This window comes from Choristoneura fumiferana, chromosome 2 (assembly GCF_025370935.1).
Source record: "Choristoneura fumiferana chromosome 2, NRCan_CFum_1, whole genome shotgun sequence".
Lineage (NCBI taxonomy): Eukaryota > Metazoa > Arthropoda > Insecta > Lepidoptera > Tortricidae > Choristoneura > Choristoneura fumiferana.
Genome location: NC_133473.1, coordinates 18042113 through 18061037, shown reverse-complemented (window position 1 = coordinate 18061037; position 18925 = coordinate 18042113). Strand labels below are relative to the sequence as shown.

Below are 18925 nucleotides of genomic sequence, written 5' to 3'. Positions count from 1 at the left end.
TGTTAATCTTTTAATCTTCTGCTTTATCACCGAATATTCGGTGTATCTGCTTAATATTAGGTACAAAGACGAAAGTTTCTGCTTGCGTTTGTTACTTTGTGAAATCAGAGCGGTTTTTTGATTCAATGAAATAGTTTTTTTGTTTAATTGATAAAAGAAAAAAAATGCTTGTACGATAGTTTTTGAAAATTCTAACAGACAAACCTAATTATATATTTTTTTGAAATCTACCTATTAGTATTATCGCTTGCAGAGGGGATGAAAGGTTATCTCACGTTGGTATCATACGTTGGCCAATACGTGGTTTTGTTTTTAAATTATCAAAAAACCCAGCAGATAAAAATGTCAAATAAATGTCATTCATCTCATTATTTTTCCAACCCAAAATAAGGATAACAAATTATAAAGACAGAGATAGTGTAGCCGTTACATAAAGTTTCCACTTTTTTATGCAACTAGTAAGAAAAAGTGATACATGTTTAAGTAAGGGAACCGACTGTACTCTAATGGTTTGACCTCTGGGCAGTCAAGCAGATGGTCGTGGGTTCGAGTCCAGACTCGCACCTCTGAGTTTTTCGGAATTTATGTGCGAAATCACTTTTTATAAGTAGACGACTATAACAAAGTGGTTCGAGAACCTGACTTGAGGTCCCGAGTTCGATTCCTGGTCGGGGCAGATATTTGTATAAAAATTACGAATGTTTTTCTCAAGCCTTGGGTGTTAATAAGTATGAATCTATCATTTATATACGTTTATGCCTAAGGGATATCCGTTACGTAGTTCGCATAACACGAGCTTTGCTACTTTGGGACAACTTAAGTCAATCGTGTCAAGTGTCCCGTGACATTCATTTATTTATTCTTATCAGACAAGATTTCTACACTAGTTCAGTATGGTTAAGTCGTGTCTATGACAGTGTTGCTTTTGGACCCTTTGTAGTAGCATATTATGTCACATACAAATACAATACAATGACCAATAGTTTTGAGGAAACTTGTACATTATTAAACAAGACATAGACGCCATATTCGGTAGAGAGTGGATTCGATTCATCATCATCACCATCGTTATCATCATATCAGCCGTAGGACGTCCAAATTACCTAAAAGGCTATAGACATTAGACTTATTTATTACTTTAAAAAAAATACATTATAAACACATGTCAGTTTATTACAAGAAATTCACAAAAAGATCGTCAAAATGTATACAAAAACTAAATTATATTACAATCAATTGTCAGCTAAATAAAAAAAAAGAATTTATAACGTCAAATTAGAGTTCAATTCAATAAAAATAATTAAAAGTAAAACAAGAATATAAATCTCAGTCAAATTTATGCAATAGGAAATATCAATCAAACAAACATTAAAATAATTAAAATGTCATAGCAATAAAATTAAACATAATTATGTATCCCATATACTCCACAAAACAAACTAACGGTTTATAGCTAGTCACATCTCCCGATCCCGCAGGATATTTCAATTACCTAATTATTACCTAAATTTAAACAAAGTTGTACAATATACATATATATTTAAACCGAAATATTGTATGAAGACGTACTCTGAATAATTAGGGCTCTATCTAAAGTATATAAGGGTTTTTTTAGTATGTAACACAATCATTATTATTCTTTCGACTCTATACAGCGTAATAGTAGATTGATAACCAAGGGTGGAAAGTGACCCATTTCACCTGAGACATTTCTTAATAGTTCGAGGGGAAATGGGTTATTTCACCCGAGTTAGACACTCTACTTTTCATTTCGACTGTGAGGAAAGTAAAATAGTACAAAAAAATAAGAATAACATTCAATTAAATTTCAGTATTCAGTAAATTGAATTTACTTATATCCAACCTCCAAGTACCTTTTCGACCTGGCCACTTGTCACGGCCGAGTATAAAAAAAATCGAGTTGGTCACGATCAAGGAGTTTATATACCTACCAACAAAACTGGACGTAGAACGCCGAACGAAGAAGTTTGACCTTTATTACTTACTAGCTTTTGCCGCAGCTTCGCTCGCGTTAAATTTGGAGTAACATACATTTACTTTCTGCGATCCTTTTTTCGTGTTTTGATTAATTTTCGGAGGATTACATGGAAATACAAATACGGACAGAGTATCTTTAGACAGATGGTGCAAATTTTGTAATACAAAAATCAAACTACATACGTAATTAATTATGATTCTTACCAGCTTTGAAACCCTGCTTCGCTGATTCAGGGTTGAAATTTTAGAAAACGTTAAAGTACTACGCGTTTCTTTTGCCCGCGATTTCATACACCATATAGGATTATATCCCGAGAAATTGTAAAGTAGTGCACCCTAGTGCACCTCTGCATTACCTACTTTAGGTCCATCTATGCCAAATTTCACACCGTAGCATGCTGAACGGTTGTGTGCTCTGAAAATGAGCTCTGGTTGAGTTCGAAACGCGTCGGTGTAAAGTGGTGGTGGTGATAGATGGATTTGTGTGATTTGTGTGTTCTTACAGTGTGGAAGTGGAGGAACTGCATGAACACAGTTTGCATGGGCACAAAAGTAGCTATCATAAAAGTCGCGGGTGGGCAAAGTAATTGTGTCAGCTCGTTGAACGTACATGTAAAATTTCGTATCTATGCTATCAGCCCTTGAGGAGTTCCGTCATCAGCAAACGACCCTGCTGCAGCATCAGGCGGTGTATATAATATAAACGCATTGTCATTGAAATTTAACAAGCATGTAAAATCTTTTGTGTGTGCCATTAACTTGTGAGGAGTTCCCTTCTACGGAGACGATCCTCGCCAGGATGAGCAGGATGTCACTGCTAAATAATTGTTACCAGATTTACATCAGTTTGCCAAATCTCCAGTCCCCAGTTTTATTGGATTAGCTTATGCGTTTTCTGATTCAGTTGGTATATAAAATTTTCTTTCAAACAGTTTTTACCTATTAGTATTATCTACCTGCATGCCAAATTTGAAGTCTTTAATATTTATAATTACGGAGTTAGGGCCACTTTGAAGCGAAAATATAAATCCCATTTTATTTCCTATCCCGTGGGATTTTTGCTAAATCCTGAAAATTGTTTTTAGCTGTTAGTATTACCTACTTTTTCGCCAAATTTGAAGTCCCTAATAATTATAGTTACGGAAATAGGGACATTTATTAAAAGTGAAAATACACATCCCATTTATTCACTATCCCGTGGGAATTTCGTAAATCCTGAAAATTTTTTTTAGCTGTTAGTACCTATTACCTACTTGCATGCCAAATTTAAAGTTTCTAATAAATTTATTTACGGATTTCAAAGTGAAAATATAAATCCCATTTATTCCCTATCCCGTGGGAATTTCGAAAAATCCTTTCTTAGCGGATGCCTACGTCATAACATCTACCTAGATGCCAAATTTCAGCCCGATCCGTCCAGTGGTTTGGGCTGTGCGTTGATAGATCACTATGTCAGTCAGTCACCTTTGAGTTTTATACATTTAGATTTAGATTTGCTAGATCAAAATGATCTCGGGCAGTTAGAGTCATTGGAAAACACAAGGATAGAAAGTTTACACAATATCCGATCCGATATCGGTATCGGACGGCAATACGATATCGGGGCAAGTAAAATGTATGAAATACGTACCTGTATTCACAGATTTGAAATATAATAGTATTTCAAGTCTGTGCCTGTATTTCACATTGTCAGGCCTGATAACGGATATCGGAGCCGACACCAATATATTGGCGGCACCATCGGACGCCCGTGGGCTGTCGGACGATAATGTTTGTATGTGTGCTATGCGTGTATCTAAATTGTCTCTGTGTGCGCAGAGCCCGATACGTGGCGGCCATTTTGAGCCAGCCGTATCGGAACGATTTTGTCGGAAATTATGTGAAAACAGCACACAATGGTGTCGGCTATCGGGTGTCGGCCATCGTCGTCAGATACAGATATCGGATCGGATAATGTGAAAACGCTTTTTCACCGACTTCAAAAAAGGAGGAGGTTCTATGTTGCAATGTTTATATTTTACAGTTAGACTCGACGATTTGTTTTTTGGATAACGCATTTTTGAAAATATGTAGTTTGGACGTTATGCTACACGAAGTAAGTGCTATTTTGATGTTCTGCGTGATGGATATTATGCTAAACGGGCAAATCACTAGGACGTCTGACATTTCGCTTCTTGGTCAATTTGCGTCGCTGGACATTTTGCTATCGTATGATTAGGCATTGATTCCGTTTTAGCGTGAATGAACTTTCGTATTTTTAATATTTCGATTTGTAGCTTTCGAACATGGCGGATGTAGACAGTATCTAATTTTGGTATTTCTGGTTTCTTTGGCTAGTTGGAGTATAATTTTGATAGTGTTTTATGCGGCGATTAACCTTACAGTGAACAGTGGTCACAAAATTCTATATTGTTTTCGTGTCTGTCATTTTTTAATGCGCCAGTAGTCTCCACGTGTTTTCTGTAGTTTAACTATCAAGTTGCAAAAACTACAATCAACCAATTTACTAGTGACCCTCAAAGGTTTATCAGTATATCGCACATGGCAGTGTTATCGCTGTCTCTTGGCACAGGGGTCTTTAAATAATTTTAAACATTTATTTGACCTCTTTCTTAGATAAGAACATTTATCAACGTACTGTTCATGATGTACCTATTGTATCGCATACATTCAAAATAACATTTAATCTGTATGAAAAAATAAAATAACACACACAATAGTTATCATATAAAAAAATGCAGAATAAAAATAGCTCTGTTACAGGTAGTCAGTTAGTAGTCAGTAGAATCGAACCATGGATTTAAAGAACCATAAGAACCATAAATTTAAATGGTCAGAGACTCCCCCTAAAATGATCAAAAAGTAGTAATGACATTGACCTAAAACGTCATATTCCTGAAGTGCCCAAATATTTCAATGTACATTTCCGAATAATAACGAATCATAGATGCGGCTACACTTCAATATAATTTTAGCTGTAAATTCATTCAGGATGGCAAAATTTCGCAGTCACAAGACGCGCGAATTCAATTAAATTAAATCTATTGTACTTACTTAGAGAAGATAATAACGCAATTCTACAGAAAGGAACTGGGCTTTTTAAGTAATCTGGTATTTGGTTGTTTTGAACATAATGGTGTTTTGAGATGAAGGTGTTGTAACGCGTGATCATTGTGAGACTTACCCCCTTATTCATAAAACTTAACAAGCCTATGTTAACTAACAAATGCTTTGTCCCTTTCTAACAAATACAAATGTCGAAGTGACAGATAAGGACAAACGAATTTTAGCGGCATTTTAACTAAAATAGGTTTGATTGTCGTTTATGAATAAGGGGGTTAGCGTTTTAAAATACAGAAATATTAAGAATCCGGTGTTATGTATGAGAAAATCAATTAGGCATTCTGGGATTTAGGTATTCTGACACTAAGCTCTAATTTTGAGATCTGGAGTACTTATTGATAAAAAGGGGAAACCAAATGAAGCCGTAATGACCCGAAACCTAATTCCGTGGTGGGTGTAGGGTGAAAAAAAAACAGTTAAAAACTATCACAAGATTTATTGAAGCCCCTAAGGCCATAATATGCTCTCAATCCAGGGCACGTAGTGGGAGATCTTGGTGTAGTAGGTGGGTTGGCCGGGGATACCACAGCCCACGCCATAGGAGGTGATCCCGACCACAGAGTACATGCAGTGAAGGCAGCGGTTGAGGATGGTCAAGGGGCCGCCGCTGTCGCCCTGGACACCAAAGCAATTTGAAACAACAGTGACATCATTAATATCTCCATTTATTCTACAGGGTGTAGACCGCGCCTTCGCTAAGGCTGCGTCTCCACCTGAGATGTACAAGGTAGCTGAGCGGTGTAAGGATGCAGAACGAGGGCGTGTAGCGTCCATGTTTAGGGTTCCGTGCCCAAAGGGTGCCAATGGAACCCTATTACAGAGACTATCTCTAGATCTCTTAAGTCGTAATAGTTAGACTCTTGAAATTTTCACAGATTATATGACTGATGCCACTATAACAACAAATACTAAAAACAGATTAAAATAAATATTTAAGGCGGGCTCCCACACAACAAACGTGATTGTGTTGCCGTTTTTCTTGCTTGATATTAATAACGGCAACAGTTAGACGCTTGAAATATTCGCAAATCTTTAGTTATTAAAAAAACTAGTGATTACATTTTTATCACTTATGTGCAGTGTGTTTTCGGCAGCCAGCTTTTTTTAATGGAGGTTAAAGTAACATATGCCGTGTGTGTCGGTCAATGCCGTGTGGTGTCGGTCAAGAATTGCACCACCCCCTCTCTTCCCGTGGGTGTCGTAAGAGGCGACTAAGGATAAACCGAGGATGGGCAGCAGCGTCCTCCGCGAACTATCGGATATAACTGCGGTCGCCAACCCGCCTGCCAAGCGTGGCGACTAAGGCATTTCCCCCCAAGGTACAAGATATAAAACTAATGAATCCACACAATCAGCCAGACCCCTAGTCCCCGGCGGCCCTGCTATTCCTGGCTCCGGTAGCGGCCATGGTAACGGCGGGCAGGGGGTGCTATAGCTAATCACCGGCAGAGGCCCGGCTACCAAAAACGACAACCTTTGGCCCTGGCAACATATAACTGCCGAACACTGCGGACCGATGAAAGGATACTGGAACTGGAGGAAGAATTGAGCAGGTTACGATGGGAATCATAGGGTTATCAGAAGTCCGTAGAGAGGGGAGGACACGATAACTCTTAAGTCCGGTAACTTGCTCTATTTCCGGGAGGGCGAACACCAGTCCCAGGGAGGTGTCGGGTTTATCGTCCACAGGTCCCTCGTGAACAACGTGGTGAAGATCGAAGTGTGTCGAACCGGGTAGCATGCCTTGTACTCAGAATGACCCAACGATATTTCGTTGAAGGTCATACAGGTATACGCTCCGACCTCGACGCACTCCGACGATGAGGTGGAGGCTATGTATGAGGATATTTCCAGAGCCATGCATAGCTCCAGAACTCACTTCACGGTTGTTATGGGGGACTTTAACGCAAAGCTGGGCAAACGAGACGGTGAAGAACTGAGAGTGGGGAATTTGGAGTGGGGCGTAGGAATCACCGGGGCCAACCTACTGGCCGGTTTTATGGAGAAGGAGGGACTCTATATGATGAACTCCTTCTTCAGGAAACGTGAGCATAGGAAGTGGACCTGGATGAGCCCTGATGGTGTTACGAGGAATGAGATAGATTTTATCATGTCGACGAAAAAGCACGTATTCAATGATGTCTCCGTGATCAGTGCGTTTAAAAACCGGGAGTGATCATCGTATGGTACGAGGCTCATTGAATATCCAGTTCAAGCTTGAAAGGTCTCGACTGATAAAATCTACGCTCCGCCCAGAACCTGCTCAGCTCCAAAACCCCGAGAGCTTTCAGCTCGAACTTCAAAATCGTTTCGAATGCCTAGGTAGCGAAGTGGACGATTACAACGACGGGTTTGTGGAAGCTGTCCATATGGTCGGTCTAAGTTCTTCAAGACCCGCCGTACTAGAACCAAAAGGCTTCGGATTCCACCCTTAGGCTCATGGAGGTGAGGCGTGAGATGATTCTGCAGTCTTCTGGTGACGCTTGTCGCTATCGGCAGCTCAACAGACAGATCTCAAAGTCTCTGAAGCGCGATGTACGCCGATTTAATACTACCAGTATTGAAGAGGCTATTGAGCGTAACAGGGGCTCTAAGGTGTTTACCAGGATCTGTCTGTTGGTCAAAGCCAGTGGATGAACTCAAGACCGACGACGGCAGAATCGTTTCATCCAAACCTGAGCTGTTGGAGGAAGTTGAGAGGTTTTATGGACAGCTATACACGACAACCCGAACACCTGTCGAAAATCTAGCTAAAGACCCGAGGGCTAGATTAACCCGACACTATACCGAAGACATCCCGGACGTCAGCCTGTACGAGATTAGTATGGCCCTCAAGCAGCTTAAGAATGGCAAAGCCCCGGGTGACGACGGAATTACAGCCGAACTCCTGAAGGCGGTGGTAGACCAGTCCTTAAGGGCCTTCAGACGCTGTTTAGTTCCGTCCTTCACCAAGGAGAACGCCGAAAGCATGGAACAGAAGTGTGGTGGTGCTCTTCTTCAAAAAAGGTGATAACACCTTGCTGAAGAACTATAGACCCATCTCACTTCTGAGCCATGTTTACAAGCTATTTTCCAGGGTCATCACAAACCGTCTCACACGCAGGCTTGACGACTTCCAGCCTCCGAACAAGCCGGCTTCCGAAAAGGCTATAGTACCGTAGACCACATACATGCGCTGCGGCAGGTTATACAGAAGACTGAAGAGTATAACCTCCCCCTTTGCCTAGCATTTGTGGACTACGAGAAAGCCTTCGATTCGATCGAGACTTGGGCTGTGCTGCAGGCTCTCCAGCGGTGCCAAGTTGACTATCGGTATATCGAAGTGTTGAAGTGTTTGTACGAAAACGCCACTATGTCCGTCCGATGACAGGATCGAAGTACGAAGCCTATTCCTCTGCCGCAGGAAGTCAGACAAGGAGATGTGATCTCTCCGAAAACTGTTCACCGCTGCATTGGAGGATGCTTTTAAGGTTTTGGACTGGAAAGGACGAGGCATCAACATTAATGCGTTACTTCACTCATCTTCGATTCGCCGACGATATTGTAGTCATGGCTGAGACCATGGAGGACCTCAGTGCTATGCTCGCTGACCTCAGCAGAGTTTCCGACCGAGTTGGCCTGAAAATGAACATGGACAAGACGAAAGTCATGTCTAATGTCCATGTTGTACCAACTCCCGTAATAGTCGGAGACTCTGCGCTCGAAGTTGTTGACGATTATGTATACCTGGGACAAACGGTCCAGTTAGGTAGGTCCAACTTTGAGAAAGAGATCACTCGTCGAATCCGACTCGGCTGGGCAGCGTTCGGGAAGCTTCGCAGTGTCTTTTCGTCCAAATTACCGCAGTGTTTGAAGTCAAAAGTCTTTGACCAGTGTGTGTTGCCAGTGATGACATACGGATCTGAGACGTGGGCGCTAACGATGGCCTCATGAGGAAGCTCAAAGTCACTCAGAGGGCTATGGAGAGGGCTATGCTCGGGTTTCTCTGCGGATAGAATTAGAAATGATGATATCCGCAGTAGAACTAAGGTTACCGACATAGCCCGAAGAATTGCGAAACTAAAGTGGCAGTGGGCGGGGCACATTGCTCGCAGGACGGATGGCCGATGGGCCAGAAGGTTCTCGAATGGCGTCCGCGGACCGGGAGACGAGCTGTCGGTAGGCCTCCAACAAGATGGAGCGACGACTTGGTTAAGATCGCGGGATCGCGGTGGATGCGGAAAGCACAAGACCGGTCTGAGTGGAGAGCCTTGGGGGAGGCCTATGTCCAGCAGTGGACGTCTTTCGGCTGACATGATGATGATGAAAGTAACATATTATACCGGTCACGCTCTGATCATACATAGTGTATTTCTGCAACTAATGGCATTAATTTAATTAATAAACTAAAATTCAGGCTTGTTAACTTTCTGACAAAATTATAATTACGAGCAATGTACAGCAATGTAAATTGACAAGTAATAATCAAAGTATCTGTCGGCTGTCATTAACATGTCAATTTACTTTGCTGTTACTACATTGCTGACATTATAATTTGTTAAAAAGTTCAAATTCAAATTCAAATCATTTATTCAGTAAATAGGCCGCAATGGGCACTTTTACGCGTCATTTTTTAAACTACCAGCGCTTTCAGAAAGACCATCATTGCCAAGAAGAATGTGCCGCAAGAAACTTGGCAGAAAGCACTGATGTATTAAACTGTAGATCCACAGTCGCGCGTCCGAATATGTCCGAGCCAAATGAGCGCCACTTTGGTAAATGTGCCTTCTTTTTTCTCAGTAAGTTGTTGTCAGTGCAAGCGTAACGATGCCCACGTGCGTCTTTAAAAAGTGCAAAAATCACTCGCGAAAACGAACAAATCTGATGGAATATCATACTTTCAGCGAGTATTTGTTGTTTTTTCTATTAAATTCTAATAATCAGAGAGAAATATTGATTTAAATTAATTTTAAAGCCATTTCTAAATTGCTAATTAAAAGATAAACGTTGCCAGAATTCCACAACATTGACATATGCCTTGTCTTTGTCACACGCACAGGAAAGCATATCAGTAAAACGAAACAGATAAACAACAGAACATGGAACAAAAGTGTAGTGGAGTTGCCGTCACTCTATTTTATTTACCGAGTCGCCTAGCAACGGGTAGCTATGTCGTTTGAATATTTACCTTGAAGTTTGCGATTTTAATGTGTTTATAAAGCTTCGATAATATAATGTACTGACTGTCTGACTGTGTGGTTTATTCGTTTTGTGCAAAATTAATAAAGCAATTTATGAACCACAAACCTCAATGAAGCCAACTTTGATAAAGCGCTCGCCAAATCTACACCGTATTAATCACTGTTTACCTATTGTTTTTTACACTAAAAAATCATAAGTATTTAACACTGTTTACAAGGTTTATAATACAGTTTACAATTTATTCACACTAGTTGAGCTTCTTATTAATTAATTACACAACATACGAAGTCCGCCAAATTTCCCGCGAAAGAACTGTGCTGACAGACAGCCTGCAATTTTTTTTTGAGCTGCGCCCGGCGTGCGCTGGCAATGGTTTTAGAAGCAAACAGCCAGAACCAAGGAGGATGAGAAATTCAAATTGTTTTTTTATTCGAAATACTTGCCACAAGTGCTTACATTTCGGTGATATTTTTAGAAGCTTTTCTGTAGCTTGCCCTGTTTGCTTATTATTTATTATTGTTTGTTTGGGTCAAATCTTGGAAGCTAAATTTGACCACTTCCCAGTGGTCCGATCGACTTGAAATTTGGCATACTATGTAAATTGGTGACAATACAATAATCTGGTAGTGACATCTTGGTGGCTCTGTCAGAATCGTCTCCTCAATTGTTAATAGTACCGACTTGAAATTTGGTACAGACATGTAGTTTAGACGACAATTCAAGTACAGTCAACAAAAGTACATTCGGCAAAAAAGCTTGTATTAAAAATAAATTTTTTAACAAAAACTTATTACAAGCATTATATTTATTTGCAGTGTAATGTAACTATGTTTCTCGGGTGGAATCTTTCAACTCTAATTTGAAGTGGATCTTCAACCGATTGAGCTGAAATTTTACACACATGTCTACTTAAATCCGATGACAATGCAATATTATTATAACATGGAGTTGATCTGATGATAAGCTAGCGGGTGACCTAGGAACTCTTGTGATAAACGACACGACCCACATCGAGTTTGGACTCGTTTGTCGTCTTGACGAGTACTTCGGTAACCAGGGCATAAAGTAGGTCTCTAGGTGCAGCGTTTGGGCTGTGCGTGATATATCAACAGTCAGTTAGTCAGTTTATTATTTTAATTTATATATATAGACCGTGCCGGATTAGCCCATAAGCAAATTAAGCGATTGCTTAGGGCATCACGCCTTGAGGGCACCATAAACAGCACCAAAAATTTTTTTGTTAGCACATAAAAGGTAAGGCTGTTTGGAAATCCGCTCGCTCGTGCCTCCCCATAATCTCTATCGTCTTTCATAAATATAATATTTCGTCGTAAAAATACTTACTTATTTAAAATATCGATAAGGGGGGGGGGGCATAGCGTCCATTGCTTAAGGCATCAAATAGTCTTAATCCGGCTGTATATAGATTATCTCGAAAACGGTAAACATTTGGCTAAAGAAAATAGCTTAATAGTTACCTTTTAATTATTTTTAATTTAATTGACAAAAACTTTTTATTACGTAATTCCTCTCCGAAAGTCCGAATGCATTCTTTGTTCTACAACCTAACCTCGTCCGTCTTAAGAAACGTCAACTCATCCAAGCAATCTGCAACGTCGCCTTCAATGTAGCAAGTGAAATTAATCCCTCTGCCTTTTCAGATAAGGCTTACATTCATATTCGAGCATGCGTATGTAAATTGTGGAGTTAGCTGTCAAGTGTCAAAGGTTGTGGAGTTTTGCCGCTAGCGAAATTCAACTGTAATAGAGTAAAGACTAGGTTCAAATTTCGTCACGTATTCTTTCTATTGTTTGTGTGGTGGATCAGTGTTTCTACGCACACGTAAATGTTTTTATTAATTGTGGAATATGGCCGCTAGCGAAATTCAACTATAACTTAGTAAAGACTAGGTTCAAATTTCGTCACGTATTCTTTTAATTAATTTGTGTGGTGATGATTTTATTTGTTACACAAACAAATAAATAGGTCGGACATTCTTTGATGGGGATTGTTTGGCAGTGTGTATCTACAGTTTAATACATCAGTGGCAGAAGTAAATTTTTTATAATAATATAATTACAAATAAAATACATAAAGACTACAAAGAAAAAAATACAAAAAAAAAAAAAAAAAATTAAATCTGAATTTTAGTAATAAATGAATGTCATGGTTAAGTTACAGAAATACGTTAAAAAAAGCCTGGATGCCGGTAACACACTAACCAAACAATACAGCGTGTATTTTTGATACTACCTCAAACTTTAGGGCAGTTAGTGAAGGCCCTAATAATCACATTTTATTATGTTTTAGGAAAAAATGTAGACTTATAATTTTCCTTACAAAATTAATTAGCGCGCAATTAATCACTAGGTACGCGATACTACTTTTTTTATTCGAAACGTCGCACTTGTTGACGTGACAGCTGTCACAGAACGCTTCTCTCTCGTATCAAATTATTGTACGCATTACAATATTTCAAAAATGAATTACACTGATAGTTAATTTTAAATTAACAATTTGTTTTGATATCGGTTCACAGCACTTAAATCTTCGACTGGTTACAGATTGAGGTAGTATCAAAATACACGCTGTATAACATATATAATATACTGTCCGGATGTCCGGCTAATCTTCTCTTCGAGTCAATCCTCAATCAATTGTCGAGAAAATTAGCGAACAGGTTCGTGCTACATGGTTTTTTTGTCGGTTAGCTTTTTGGTAACAAATAAAGGGCCCAAGCCATTGAAATTTAAATTATATTATGCAACCTCTAGACAATTGGGTAAATTCCTCGAAAAAAAAAAACCTACGTCAGTTAGATTAACAGCAAATATTGGACACGTAAAATTGTTCTTTTGACAATCAAACGAAAGAAACAAAGGTGAAGTGCGTCAAAATTCAGGAGTGGGGACCCTTGACGTCACTTCTTAGTAGAAAGTGTAAGTGTAGTGTGTGTGGTGTAGAAGTATGAAATGAAATGAAAAACAAAATATTCGAGACGAAAATATTAAAATATGAAAAATAAAATAAAAATAGAAAAAGAAAGTGAAACGGTAACTGTAACTGTGAAGTGTAGGTGTGACTTCACTCGGAACTTTGACCGACAGTATGTATATATACATTTTTTGGTTTAATTTACGAAAGAAAAAGTTCTTGTATAACTACGATATTTTTTGATAATGTAACGACGAACTTAATTGTTTATTTTTTGTACTCGAGCCCATTAGTTATTCGCAACAGCGGTACTAAAAGGTTATCTCACGTTTTGTACGTTGGTTATACCTACGTAGTTTGTTTTCCTTGTATCGAAAAACCCAGGAGATAAAGATGACAAAATAATGTAAACATTTCTCAGCTCATTATTCTTCCAACCAAATAGAATAAGAAACTATAAATTATTATTATTAATAATAAGAAATTATTTATTTTAGATAAGATAAGATAAGACATCATTTCTCACTTGTTCACTTACAACATTTATTGACAACAAAAACACACTACACCACAACAAAAACACAGTAAAAACATAAGCAGGAGAAGAGAAGAAAAATTAGAGACATGTGCTGTAGTGTGATGCCAAAAGGACTCAGCTCAGCATGTGCCACAACACATAGTACAGTCACCAGCATTAATATCTGCCACAGCGGAGCGTGCAAAAATATCTGACACGTCCTTCCGGCCCTATAAATAGAGTCGTATCAGATATTTATGCACGCTTGTTGTGTCAGATATTGGTGCTGGTGACTGTACAACGAAGACTTATTACAAATTATTACAAACTTATTATACAGAACACTACTACTAATTAATATAAAAAACTAGAATTAGCATTTGCTGTGGCAAAGGGGATGTACTCAGCGTATGCTACAAGTTAGGGTTCCAAGGGTGCCCTGACTGGCTCAGCGCAGATTTTCAGTACACCCCTTTAATACAAACCCGTTGTAAATTGATGGGTGCTAATGTTGAAAGCATAAATAAAAAAAAAATAATGATAGTTGATAAAATAAAATAAAATACTGTTTGGTTAGGCCGAATTATATTACACCTTATAAAGCACGCTACACACTTTCACAACAATTTCCCTTCCCCGTCCTTATTCCTGAACGTACCTGATTTTGTATCTGTGATGTTGGCTCTACTGTTTGACGTCACGCCATCTTCGAAAAAACTACAAATCGCGCGCGCAACTCTCCCGCATTTTCAAGAAAATAATATTTAAATACCTCGAAGTGAACCGCTTGGACTCTCAAATTGTGCAGTGCTGCAGTGACGGACATACTTGCCTGAAAACCTAGTGCCAGCCAGTGAAAAAGCTTTTACCCCGCAGAACCAGTGCATTGTATCCAGGTACCTACATCCTGTTTTATCCTACAAAAAACTCTCCATCCTCTTTGTTGGTCCTTCTCCCCGTGATCCTCTATACATTCACATTAAAAACCGCCCTTTATTTCACATACACACCGCTTCAATTATTCATAATTTGGATTTTTTCATACTTTTTCATTCCGCCATTTTGGTTACCGCGTGCTAACCGCACGAGGTTTACTACTTATTTCATACTTTGTGTGTACATTCATAGTTTACAAACATGGATAAAGTAACAATATTAGACGCTAAACGTAAAAGTTTATTTTCTTTGCTCCAAAATATGTACGATCTTAGCCGTACAGTCGAATCCGCGGAAGCTCGAACAAGTTTTCTAGTTAGAACAAAAACAGTTGACAAACTACGGTCAGAATTTACTGAAGTAATTGAACAATTGAACTGCGCTAGGATGACAAATGACCCTAACTACGTACCATCTTTTAAAGAAATCGAATCTTTTGACGAAATTTACTGTCATGTCAAATGCATCGAAGAATCGCTGACGAAACCTCTAATAAAATCTGAATCGGTTCCGAGACCTTCCACTAAATCTAAACTTATGTTACCAGCTTTGGAGTTAATTTCATTCAACGGCGATCCAGCCCGTTGGCCGCTTTTCTATCAAAATTTCAATGAGATGATTCATCAAAATGAAAGCCTGTCGGATGCCGAACGAGTGCAATACCTAGTCTCGAAATTGTCAGGGTCAGTTTCCTCGATCATCGCGGGAATTCTTCCCGTGGCTTCTAACTATCAAACTATTTGGAAGTTACTCGTAAATAAATATCAAGATGAACGCACTTTAGGTACTCAGTATTTAGATAAGATGTTCAATTTCAAGCCTTTGACAACCGCTACACCGCAAAACCTAGACTCATTTGTCGAACAATACTGTGCCTCCGTTGCAGCACTTAAAGCACTCAAAGTCCCTGATTTAGCCGATTTCATAGTTACGCATATCGCTCTGAACAAACTGGACAGAGATACTATCCAATTATTTGAACAAAACAACCGCTCTGAAAAATTGCCTACTTTTGAATCTCTCGAAAAGTTTGTTAAAACCAAAGCAAAATACTCACTCGCACGCAATTAACTATAAAACCGAAAACAAATACTCTTTTCGAACCCGCTAAAACGCATCAAAATAACTTTCACAACAAATACAACGCTCCCGCAAAATCGCAATCGCAAAATAATTACTCGCAAAATACCTATAATAAAAACAAACCTTTTCAATCATACGTGATGAATACTAACCCGCAAAACTCACCACTCCCGCTAAACACGCAATATCATTCCCTAAATCAAGCAAACATGCATACTTGTATTGTTTGTCATAACGAAAGACACCCGCTATATTTCTGTAAGAAATTTAATGACCTCGACGCGAACGATAGATATTCGATAGTAACAAAAAATTCATTCTGCAAAAATTGCCTTGGTTTTCATAATGTACAGGCATGCAAATCTACAAAAACATGTATCAGATGCAACAAAAAGCATCATTCTTTGCTGCATGTGGACAACTTTGTTTACCAACCTCAACATCGACAACTAAACGTCAAATCAGAATCACCGGCGCCCGAGCAGTTCAAAACAAATATGGCGGCTGACAGTCAACAGAATTCGCAATCGCAACCCCTTGATAATAACAAACCGCCTTATCAATGTCTTTTGACATCCGATAAAAGAACAAACGCGAGCTTTTATAACGACGTAGTGCCCACCGCGTGTGTCGATGTGGTAAACAGTGACGTGAAACCTGCGCAAATAAGAGTCTTATTAGATACAGGCTCGACCGCGAATTTTGTTACTGAGGCTTGTTGTAAACGATTGAACTTACAAATTAATTACCAACCCTCGTCCGTACACGGAATAGGTATGAGTGTGAAACCTGTGCTCGGTTATACGGTGATAGTGTTTCGATCTCGAACGGATTCTCGCTGTCAATATTCAATCAAAGCCGCTGTTGTGGAGCAAATCACAGGTAATTTACCTACCACTCGTTTAAATACAAACGTCTTGCAATATTTCATGAATATACCGCTCGCTGACGAATTGTTTTACGTGCCATCCGAGATCGATTGTGTTATCGGATCGGGACTGTTCCCGCACTTGCTGTTATCAGGCAAGGTCACTCACCCCGAAACACGTGTCATCGCGATGCAGTCTACTTTAGGCTACATAGTCATGGGCGAAGCGGAAAGCGATTTGTATTCGTCACAAAACTCGAGTGTTTCGTGTCACGCGTTTATAGAAAATAGTGATGTTAATTTAAATAATATGGTGCAAAAATTCTGGAATTTGGAATCCTTACCTGCGCGCAAAATATTAAGTCCGGAAGAGCAACAATGCGAAAAACTATTCAATGAAACCATATCCGCGAATCTGATGGTAGATATGTTGTCTCTTTGCCATTCTCTGATGACCCGCGACAGTTAGGTGACTCATACAAAACCGCTAAACGCCGCCTCTTATCGCTTGAACGCAGACTAGACTCTGACCCGAACTTACGATTGGGCTATAATGCCACAATGCAAGATTATATGGATAAAGGATATTTAGAGAAAGTTTCTGAACCGCAAGCTCCCACTCTCGCTTATCACATACCTCACAGAGCAGTATACCGCCCTGATAAAGATACCTCGAAAATTCGAATTGTATTGGATGCTAGTGCCAAAACAACCTCTGGCAAAAGCCTCAATGACATAGTACACTGTGGTCCTAACTTACAAACAAACATATTTGACTTACTAGTGAATCTGCGCATCTTTGCTGTTGCTATCTCGGGAGATCTGGAAAAAATGTATTTTCAATTAAAATTAATCACAGAACACAAATCGTTTCAAAGAATATTATTCAGATTTCATGCAGACCGCGATCCTATTGAAACCTATGAGTTTCAACGAATTTCATTTGGACTAAAATGCTCACCTTACCTTGCTATGTGTGTCGTTCGCCAACTTGCACTCGATGAGGGTCAAAATTATCCCGAAGCTGCTCGAGTTGCCCCGCTTTACTCATACATGGATGACTTTATTCACTCAGTCCCTTCAACCAGACGAAGCGCTTCAATTATATGATCAGCTGGTCAAAATGTTTGCCAGTGGTGTTTCAACCTCACTAAATTCATATCAAATTCACCTCAGTTTTGCAAAATATACCTGTAGAATCGCGTGCCTCAAAGAATTTAATTTTTGACTCTGAATCAGAAACAAAGTTAGTAGGACTTCGATGGGACCCAGTTACAGATTGTTTTCACTTTTAAAGTTGATGTCTCTGAAAATGGAAAAATGTACTAAACGTTTTATTCTGTCAAAGACTGCTGCTCTCTATGACCCTTTAGGTCTGCTCGCTCCTCTCACAGCTTATATGAAACTTTTTGGTACAAGAATGCTGGAAACGTGATTTGTCCTGGGATGATGATACTCCTAGCGACATTCAGAAAAATTTGGACTCAGATCCAGAATGAGCTCTCTAACCTGTCTCAATAAAAATACCTAGGCATGTAGGTGTATTTCCCTGTTCAGAAATCACACTTGTAGGTTTTGCTGATGCAAGTGAAAAATGTTATGGTGCTGTCATATATTTAAGGATAGGCTCACTTACCTCACCCGCTTCCAGTGTGTCGCTGTTATGCGCTCGCTTGCGCCTCGCCCCGCTCAAGAAAATAACCCTCGCACGTCTCGAGTTGTGCGCCGCTCATCTCCTCGCTCAGCTTGTACAGGCCGTTCTTAAGTATTTAATGCCAGATGCAAAGTTAATAATATTATTGCATTCTCAGACTCCACCATTACTTTAGCATGGATTCATTTCTCTCCCCACAGATGCAAACCTTCATAGCCAATAGAACTTCTGCTATCCAAGAAATTATTGCCCCTCATTTTGGCACCACATACCTGGTCATGAAAATCCGAGTGATTTAATTTCACGTCCTGTCACTCCAAACAAATTGATAAACCATACTTGGTTCCAAGGTCCACAATGGCTTTCTCTATCTCATGATCAATGGCCTGTGAGCTCAATTTGACAAAGGACAATATACCCACTGTCATGCCAGAATCAAAATCTGTATCTTACTACAAACTATTAATCCGGAATAAATACCCATCCGCTTGTGTCACTTACTGAGCGCTTGTCCAAGTGGACCAAATTGATAAATACAATTGTGTATGTTTTAAGATTTGCTAATTTCTCAAGAATAAAGGATGCATAACTGTCTCAGAACTCTAGTTAGCTGAAACTCAGTTAATAAAAG

At 39.3% G+C, this 18925-nt stretch overlaps 1 pseudogene; it reads left to right on the top strand.

Annotated features, from left to right (window-relative positions):
* The first annotated feature begins 5710 nt into the window (after nucleotides 1-5710).
* LOC141445387 (uncharacterized) lies at nucleotides 5711-9422 on the top strand (annotated as a pseudogene).
* The last annotated feature ends 9503 nt before the right edge of the window (nucleotides 9423-18925 follow it).